At 40.3% G+C, this 9,881-nt stretch overlaps 1 long non-coding RNA gene across 1 annotated transcript in view; it reads right to left on the bottom strand.

Moving 5' to 3' along the window:
* The window catches only part of LOC139327037 (uncharacterized), a 7,707-nt gene extending 416 nt beyond the window's left edge, over positions 1 to 7,291 (bottom strand). The window contains exons 1-2 of the long non-coding RNA XR_011601648.1: positions 7,019 to 7,291; positions 4,798 to 4,882 (exon numbers count right to left, since the gene is read on the bottom strand). This is a non-coding gene — a long non-coding RNA (uncharacterized lncRNA). The remainder of the gene's footprint in view (positions 1 to 4,797; positions 4,883 to 7,018) is intronic.
* Between the last annotated feature and the right edge of the window lie 2,590 nt (positions 7,292 to 9,881).

Raw genomic sequence — 9,881 nt, 5'->3', positions numbered from 1 at the left:
GAGATGTCACACTTGATTTCATTGAAGGCCGCATCAGGGTTGTGTTTGACCTTGGGAGGGCAGGGGGGCGTGGCCAGCTTGACATCACTCGTCAAGGCGCCGTTTTTGGCCGCGACGGCCTCCTGCAGCCCTTTGCCAGCAAAAACAGAGCCCGGGGAGGCTCCATTTTCGTTGGCAGAGGGCTGCAGGAGGCCGTCGCGACTGAAAACAGAGCCTGAGAGGGCCGCGTGTGGCCCTCCCAACCTCCGTTTTCACTGGGAGAGGCACCGCAGGTCGGTCCTTCGCAGTTTCCAGGGTAGCTCCACAGCCAGATCTCGGCACCCTGACAGTTCAGGGTCCACGGGCCTTGAGTTTGAACATCTCTGTCCTAGACTTATGACCACAATTGAGAGCAGAAGTTCCACTGCTAATTTAGGCAAGGTGATGACTGGGTCATATCCAATTTTACGACCTTTTCTGCACAAAAATCGTAAGAGTATAGTTAAAGGTCAGGATTCTAGTTTATGTTTGTAACAAAGTTTATGGTATGTTTTTAAAAGTTTATATTTAGGTTTAGTTTATGTTTTAAAAAGGAAATTTGGACCCAGTATATGGATATGCGGCGTTGAGGTTTACGGATTTGACATATTTGGAATATTGCATCCATTTTTGTATCACCATGATACGAGAAAGGGCTGATATTTGAGAATTAATATACAAAAGAACAACTAAGATAAGGAAATAAGATTAGGAAGTACAATGAACGGTTGCAGGAATTGGGTCTGTCTAGACCAGTGTTCCTCAACCTTGGAAGCTTGAAGATGGGGGGACTTTAACTCCCAGAATCCCCCAGCCAGCAGCGCTGGCTGGGGGATTCTGGGAGTTGAAGTCCCCCCATCTTCAAGCTTCCAAGGTTGAGAAACACTGCTCTAGACTAACAAAGAGAAGGACCAGAGGGTGACATAATGGCAGTCTTCCAATATTTGAGTGGCTGACACAGAGAGGAGAGGAGTCAACCTAATCTCCAAAACATCTGAAGGCAGAACAAGAAGTAATGGATGGAAACTAATCAAGGAGAGATCAAACCTAAAATTAAGAAATTTCCTGTCAGTGAGAACAATCTCACTGGAGATTTTAAAGAAAAGAATGAATAGCCATTTGTCTAGAATGGCACAGAGTCTCCTGCTTGAGCAGAGGGTTAGACTAGAAGCCTCCAAGGTCCCATCCAACTTTGTTACTCTGGTATTTTTAATCCACCCGCTATATATACATATATTGCTTGGACAACTTGTTAGGCTCAAACCATATCCTAACATTCTCCCCTTTGGACAGGTCAATATATAGAGTTTAGATTCTTAATCCATAGCTTTCACACCACTTTGGATACACCTGGCAAACTAGAGTTGCTTTATATCGATCAGGTGGATGCCTTTCCCTAGTAGATCTCCTAGGTGAAACAGGACTTACTGCAGGTAGTTCATCTGACTCCTCCCCTAAAACTACCTCCTCTAAACCTACCATCTGGAACAAGCTCCCCCCAGAGATACGGAGAATCCCGGACCTGCACACGTTTCGCCGTGCTCTCAAAACTTTTCTATTTCAGCAGGCTGGCCTGGCCTAACTCTCCTCTTTTAAATTTTTTAATTCGTGATTTTATAAATTGGGTGTTTTAATTTGTGTTTTGGCCAAAATATTTAATAATTTTAAGGGACATTTTAATATTAGTATTATCTGTATTTTATCTTGGCTGTTCACCGCCCTGAGTCCTTCGGGAGTAGGGCGGTATAGAAATTTGATTAATAAATAAATAAATAAATAAATAAACCTACTTCCTGTTCTTCATCCTTGATAGAGGATTTTACATCATCTAAATCCTCAGGAATATCATCAGGAATATGATGCTCTATACTAACAGTATTATTATCATGTCTATAATCTGCACACTCTAGTTTATCCCATCCTTCGTGCTCTAGAAATTTAGCATTTGCACTACAGTAAACACTAGTAGTTCCCTGTGCCCAAAATCTAAAAGACCTATGATTTGATTCATAGCCAACGAAAAACATTTTTCTGGCTTGATCTTTTCTCCTTAAACTAGATGGAATATGTACCCAAGCTGGGGTTCCAAATGTGTGTAAATAACTAAGATTTGGTTTCCTCCCATGCCATAAGGTGAATGGTATTTCTCCCGTAGAGGAATGAACCACGTTGTTTAACATATGGTTAGCACACATAACAGCCTCACCCCATAAATTTTCAGGCAAACCAGAATCTGCCAACATAGTTCTAGTCATGGCTTGTAATGTTTGACCTCTTCTCTCGATATACGAATTGTGTTGTGGAGCAGACCGTTTATGCTGGATCCCTGCATCCTGCAAAAACTTTTCCAACCTTTGGTTGGTAAATTCTGTACCATTATCAGTCACTAAGCATTTAACCTTAAATTTCTGTTTCCTTTCCACAAAAGGTAGCCAGTTGTTAATATGCTGGAATGTTTCACTTTTTGTTTTCATTAGATAACAGAATCCGTATCTTGAATAATGGTCTACTATGCTTAGAATATAGCAGGCACCTCCTATGCTGGGTTTCTTGGGTCCAATTAGGTCTACAAACACTACCTCTAATGGATTTGTGGTGTTAAAACCATTAACACGGTTTGCTGGTGTAACCCTACTTTTTTGCTGACTACAGGCATTGCAATTCAGATATTTACTACATGCTTGTAATTTTATCCCTTCAGATACCTGAACTGTTTTCTTTAACGTCCTGAAATTTAAATGCTCAAGTCTCCGGTGTAACAGATGAATACATTCATCATGTGGTTTAACATTCTTATAAACAGACTTAGATTTAGCCACCAATACTGGGTTATCCCGTAAAACAAATAAATCATTTTCCAAACTTGCAGTAACAACCTTGCCATCTTTCTCAATGAAACACTTATCATTTTTAAATGTTACTGTAAACCCAAATTGCAATAATGATTTAACAGATAATAAATTGAATTTTAACCCAGGAATATATAACATAGGCAATGGTTCATTATTAAATGACCAACGAGCAACACCCTCTCCAGCCACCTTAACCTTCCAGCCATTTGCTAGTTTAACATGTTGGTTACTTTTCTCCATTTTAACAAAAAAAAAAAAATCTATTTCTAGAAATAGATTGAGAAGCACCACTGTCAACAACCCAACAATCCTGGTTAACATCAGTAGTTGAACTGGATATAGCTAAATTACAACCCTTCTTGGGTCTAGTATTGTCCCTAACAGACATTTTCTTATTCTTACAATACTTAGCTATATGCCCTTTAGCCCCACAAGCAAAACAACGTTTTACAAAATAGGCAGTTGAGTACATTTTTTCTTCTTTTGGTTGTTGCTCTCTCAACTGATCTCTTTCTTGTCTTCTTTTGGATTCTTCCAATAACCTACCGGTTATGCCAGCCAATGTCAGTTCATCTCTGGACAAAACCTCTAACGAAGAAACATAGTTGTCATAGCTATCGTCCAATGAAGAAAGAATTATATAAACTTGTTGTAGTTCTGAGAAAACAAGTTCCTTTTCATGCAGCTCCTGGAAAATTCTGGTCATAGATTCCAAATGAGCCATCATATCTCCACTTTTAAGAAGATGTTGTTTAAATAATTTCCGTGTGAGATAAATATGAGCACCTACAGAGTCACAAACATATAGTCTCTTCAACTTGGTCCAACACCTAGCAGCAGACTCTTTGCCACGAATATGGACAAGCTGCTGGTCACCCAGTGTTAGTCCAATAATGCTAAGAGCTCGTTGTCTCTGTTAAACTTGGCTATTTTCTTTTCATCTTCCTCATCAGCAGGATTCCATGCTGTTACATCCGGTGGATTATTAACTATGTCCCACAGTCCTTCTCTACGCAGAAGTAGACTACATTTTGTAGACCAGGATACATAGTTTGTTCCATCCAGCTGGGTTATCATGGAAAAATTTGCTGCTTGTTCTAGTGCCATCTTCACTTGGATTGTATATCACAAACACAGTTTGTACTATTCACATTAACTCTCAGTTTAACTCTTAACAATCCCAGTTAGTTATGGTTGGCTCTGGGCCCATAACCAATGTTAAGGATATTGGAGTTGTGTTACCAACCAGCAGAGTAAATGCACAAGGAAACGTTGCTGAGAGCAATGAATAAGAGATATGCAAACTGGTTTATCAAAAGCTTACTTTGTAGTAGAAAAACAGTCTCATAATCTTTAAACAAATTCCAAGTCTTTGCCAGTAAAATCAGTCCAGTAGTTACAGATATCTTCTCACCAAACAAACAGTAGTTGGTTAGAATAACAAACTCACTCTGGTTCACAAACCACGATGGTAACAGATCCATCCAACGATGATTAGCAGATAGCAATTCCTCTCAATGGTAGCATATCATCTCAGCTTCATACACAATGGCAGCATATCATAGCAGCTTCATACACAATGGCAGCATATCATAGCAGCAAATGAACACGTTACAATACCTTGCTTAAATACTCTCACAACCAGTCATTACCTAATTACAGCATGACTCAGCATTAAAGCCTTAAAGTTACACAATAGATATTCATATTAAAGTCACAGAACACATTTATTGCCTGGACAACTTGTTAGGCTCAAACCATATCCTAACAGACAGCGCTGGCTCTTCGGCTTTGAAACGGAGATGAGCACCGACCCCTAGAGTCGGGAACAACTAGCACATATGTGTGAGGGGAACCTTTATCTTTACCTTAAGACACAGAACTTCTAATCTAACCAATATTTTCAGGGCAAGGTAGGGGTTCTTACCAGATGGTATTAGGTATAACCCATGAAAGGAAAGTCAGGTTTCTAGGAATAGAATTTGCTGTTGCTAACTCGTTTCTCTCTCAATCTGAAAGAAAGCAGAGGGGGAAAAGAAATCAGAAATGCAACATGACATGCATGAGTTCTCGTCTTCCCTGGCATGGTGATTTCTTAAAACTACTTAAAGGCCAATAATTCGAAGTAAGCAGAAAGGGGACAATAAGTTTGTAGGAGATAAATTTGCAGATGGCACTGTATACTTTGGAAGGTCCAAGCTATTCTATGTATGCATTTATTTTATATAACCAGCCAGTTGACACACAACGGAAGCTGTTGCACACAATTTAAACAGGAGGGAAAAAAAGCAGATAACAATTATATATGTCTAATTGGATTGAAGATAGAAAAAAAAGGGAAATAACAGATAGTAGATTTTGTAAAATTATATAGAGCATAGGAGAACATTAGTGTGATGATATGTAAATGGTCACAGTCATGCACAAGAGTTGAATAAGAATTGTTTAATTGTTAAAACCCAATAAAACTCAAATTAAAAAATTAAAAAACAACTGAAATATAACAAGCTTATTGTACCAAAAGCTGGTGGGAGAAATCACATCGTTTGAGTCGTTCATCAACTATGACCTGGACTGAATCTCATCCAATTGCCTGCCTGAGTGGTTTTATAATCTTTTTATTTAAATGCTTACTCCTGTCTTCAATAAGCATCTCAATATGGAGTGCGGTAGAGTACGAAGCTGTAAAATAAAGCATGGTGTTTTCTGGCTTTCTGAAAACAGTGGCTTTGAATTGAATGTTCTAAGGACGGAGTGATAGAATTTGTAATCTGAAGACGGACACAGTGGCTAAAATGCTGAACTTGTCGATAGAAAGGTCAGCAGTTCAGCAGTTCGAATCCCTAGTGCCACGTAACGGGGCAAGCTCCCGTGACTTGTCCCAGCTTCTGCCAACCTAGCAGTTCAAAAGCAGGTAAAAAAATGCAAGTAGAAAAATAGGGACCACCTCTGGTGGGAAGGTAACAGCGTTCCGTGCACCTTTGGTGTTGAGTCATGCTGGCCACATGACCATGGAGACATCTTCGGACAGCGCTGGCTCTTTGGCTTTGAAACGGAGATGAGCACCGTCCCCCTAGAGTTGGGAACGACTAGCACATATCTGCAAGGGGAACCTTTACCTTTAATCTGGTCGACTTCCAGTACAGATAGTCATTTCGGGTTCAATTCTATTGCCCACTTCTTTCAGTTATTCAATCAAGTCCTTCGAGGATCCCTTAATTGTTGGTGTGGTTACCAACATACTGTGTTCGAACGTGGAACAGAATTGCAGGAGGGAGAGGGTCTTTTCAAGAAGAAAGAGGCAAGTCAGCCTGAATCCCTGGTATGCAGGAAGAGAACCAGGGAGGATTCTCCTTAACCTTTCACAAGGTATATGTAAAGGTTATGGAGATTTGGGCTTTAGTCTGGCAAGATTCTGTCTATTGCAGGGGTTGGCAACCTTAAACACTCAAAAGAGCCACAACGGTCCTAACCGGAAGCTCCCGTTCAATTCTGGAGACGACCGGAAGTCCAGTTCCCCCATCATAGTCTCCTCCTAGTGTGGGGTCCTTTTTCCTCTACCTGTCCTAACCGAAAAGCCCTATCAATTGTGGAGCCTGTGGGAATGGTGTAATCTCAGTTGTTAGCAAACCGCGCTGGGTAAACAACGTTAACACAAAGTCCTAATCTTGTCAGGAATGTAAAGACAGGATGTCTGGCAGAGACCCTATCTCATATATACAAAGCATGGGGACCCAGCACGTAGGCATTGTTTATCACAGGAAATAACATGAGGGAAACACGAGGGATCCATATGGAGTTCATGAGCTTTCTTTAGCCAATCAGTATCAGTAAACGTTGATTAATGTTTTGCCATGGTAATTGTAAAATGACAATAAAAGGAAGCCTTTTGAATGGGGTGAGTGTGCCTTCCACAAGGTACCTTCACACCGAAGGGCCTTCCCGTGAACCATCATCCTGCCTACACGTCTTTCTTCATCGAAACAACAGAGCCAACCAGCAACGGAGCTGCAGCAGAGGGCTTAAAGAGCCACATGCGGCTCCAGAGCGACGGGTTGCTGACCCTGGTCTATAGGCAAGCAACAATAAAGAAACTACTGTGAAGTAACTTCTGCTGTCGTTCTTGGTTCCTTGGGCCTGGCACGAACCTCTTGTTGCAGGTTTCCTGATACACCTGCAGTTGCCCCTCGTTTGCGCTGAACTCTCTCAGCAAGGCATCCCGACTGGGACTCCGGATGTTTCGCCGAGTGTCGTACAACTGATTGTTCAGTTCCGCTTGCCGTTGACGCAGCTGCCGAAAGGAGGAATATAGATCTTCCTCGCTTTCCTTTATGGGAGAAAAGGAAAGGGATCTTAGGCAACATTAAAACACAACTGACAGAGAAGCAAAAGTCAAGATTTGATGGACCAGCTGGAGGTGGTTTTAAGAACTGTGCGCATGTAACTGAAAGCAAATTTTAAATTTTTGCTATTAAGTTATGCCAGACATTGGCTGGATAGAGTCACTCCTGGAAAGACAGAAAGTTTTTTATTTTAAACCAAATCAAACATGAACACACGCATAGTTCTTTATACATGTTTATAGCTTTGCTGGCTGGGGAATTCTGGGAGTGGAAGTTCACACATCTGAAAGCAGTCAAAGCTGGGAAAACACCGATTTAAATTGTTCTAAGCCCAAGTGCTCCTTAAGTAAGATGTGGAAAAATAAGATTAGAAACCCCCAAAACTAGACAGCTCAGAAGGGAATGTAGCAAATATTGCTTTATAAGTAGGAGTGAAGAACTTATCTCTTGCAAACTCTTCATTCTAGCACTCCCAACAAAGCTGGGAAAATTTTGACCCCCCCACCTCAAACTTGGAAATACGGGATACTAGCTGGATACCCGTGCTTCACTACTTATGACCATTTTTCACACTTACGACCATTGTAGCATCTCCATGGTCTTTTTTTTATTTAAAAAGTTTTTTTTATTTTATAAATAAACAAACAATACATAATCATTCAGTGTATCATCTAAATACATCTTTTGTGTTTTCTTCTTACTCCTCCACTATTTATCATATCTTAATATTATCATTTCATTTATTATGACATTTCCCCCACATTTCTTACTTCTCTATTAATACATTTATCTATCTTTTTATTTTATTAAAAATTATACAATTTTATCCCCACACAATCTTCTACCTCCCCTCCCCATGCCCCCACCCAACTTCCCAGAGGAAAAACAGGGTATAACATTTAACAAACATAAGCTAAAATATGCTAATTTACTACAAGATTCAAAACTCTCTCACGCTCTTTAACTCCCCTTTTAAAAATTATTCATCAACCTTCCTTTTATAAATTCTCTTATCACATTTCACATTTGTTACTAAAATCCTTTCTCCCTTGTAAAATTCTAAATTAAACATTTTAAAACTTTCTTTAAAGCATGTCTTTTTTTAAAAAAAAATATTATTAATCCATTGAGTTAAGTTATGTCTAACTTAAACATTTCATCACATATACCTTTTAAAAATACTATAATCTTAGATTAAACATTTTAAAATTTCTTAATACATCAATAAGACAATCTTCAAAATATAAGTTTCAAAACTTTTTTAAAAAGCTATCCATTTGCATCCCCATGATCTTGACAGACTCTCATTGCCATCATCACCAACAAAGTATATCTGGAGAAATGAAGGCTGCTGCTGAGGCCCCACCATGATACTCCCTATCCTGTGGTAGACCTACCCCTGCACTTTGAATGTTGTCATAAAATTTCCTTCCTTTACCTCTCTAGCTTCCAGAGTTGGAAGGGACCTTGTAGGTCATCTAGTCCAACCCCCTGCCCAAGCAGGAGACTCTACACCATTTCTGACAGATGGCAATCCAGTCTCTTCTTGAAAGCCTCCAGTGATGAAGCTCCCACAACTTGAAGAGCCTTGGTGGCGCAGCAGACTAAAGCGCTATTAAGTAGCACCAGCTGCCTGCAATTACTGCAAGTTCAAATCTCACCAGGCTCAAGGTTGACTCAGCCTTCCATCCTTTCTAAGGTAGGTAAAATGAGGACCCGGATTGTGGGGGCAATAAGTTGACTTTGTATAAAAAAGAACACCGCTTAAGGGGGCCCGAAAGCTCTACTAAGCAGGTATATACAAAAGTATGAAGGCTATTGCTTACCGCTGTCAGCACGTCAAGATGCATTTTATTTGAAGACAGCCTGAAAACTTGACAAACGCATTGTAAGCCGCCCTGAGTCTCCGGAGAAGGGCGGCATATAAATCGAATCAATCAATCAATCATCAACCAAGAGCCTTGGTACTACAGTGGTTTAAAGCACCCTGTTATTAACACAGCTGCCTGCAATTTACTGCTGGTTCGAATCTCTCCAAGGCTCAAGGTTGACTCAGCCTTCCATCCTTTCTAAGGTAGGTTAAATGAGGACCCAGTTTGTGGGGGCAATAAGCTGACTTTGTATAAATATACAAAAGTATGAAGGCTATTGCTTAACGCACTGTAAGCCGCCCTGAGTCTCCGGAGAAGGGCGGCATATAAATCAAATTAAAAAAAAAAATAAAAAATCAATCAATCAATCAATCAATCCATCTTCTGTTCTCACTGTCAGAAAATTTCTCCTTATTTCCCAGTTGAATCTCTCCTTGATCAGTTTCCATCCATTATTCCTTGTCTGGCCTTCAGGTGCCTTGGAAGATAGCTTGACCCCCTCCTCTCTGTGGCAGCCCCTCAAATATTGGAAGACTGCTATCATGTCTCCCCTGGTCCTTCTTTTCAGTAGACCAGCCATGCCCAGTTCTTGTAACCATTCTTCATATGTTTTAGCCTCCAGTCCCCTAATCATCCTGGTTGCTCTTCTCTGCACTCTTTCTAGAGTCTCCACATCTTTTTTATAGTGTGGTGACCAAAACTGGATGCAGCATTCTAGATGTGGTCTAGGTGTGGCTTTATAGAGTGGTACTGTATTAGTAACCGTTCTTCATATGCTTTAGTTTTTTTTTGTTTTT

Source organism: Pituophis catenifer, unplaced genomic scaffold (assembly GCF_029215685.1).
Source record: "Pituophis catenifer annectens isolate HBS135680 unplaced genomic scaffold, rPitCat1.0.hap2 SCAF_595, whole genome shotgun sequence".
Classification (NCBI taxonomy): Eukaryota; Metazoa; Chordata; class Lepidosauria; order Squamata; family Colubridae; genus Pituophis; species Pituophis catenifer.
Note: the sequence above shows the minus strand (reverse complement) of the source record. Positions and strands in the feature narration are given on the sequence as shown.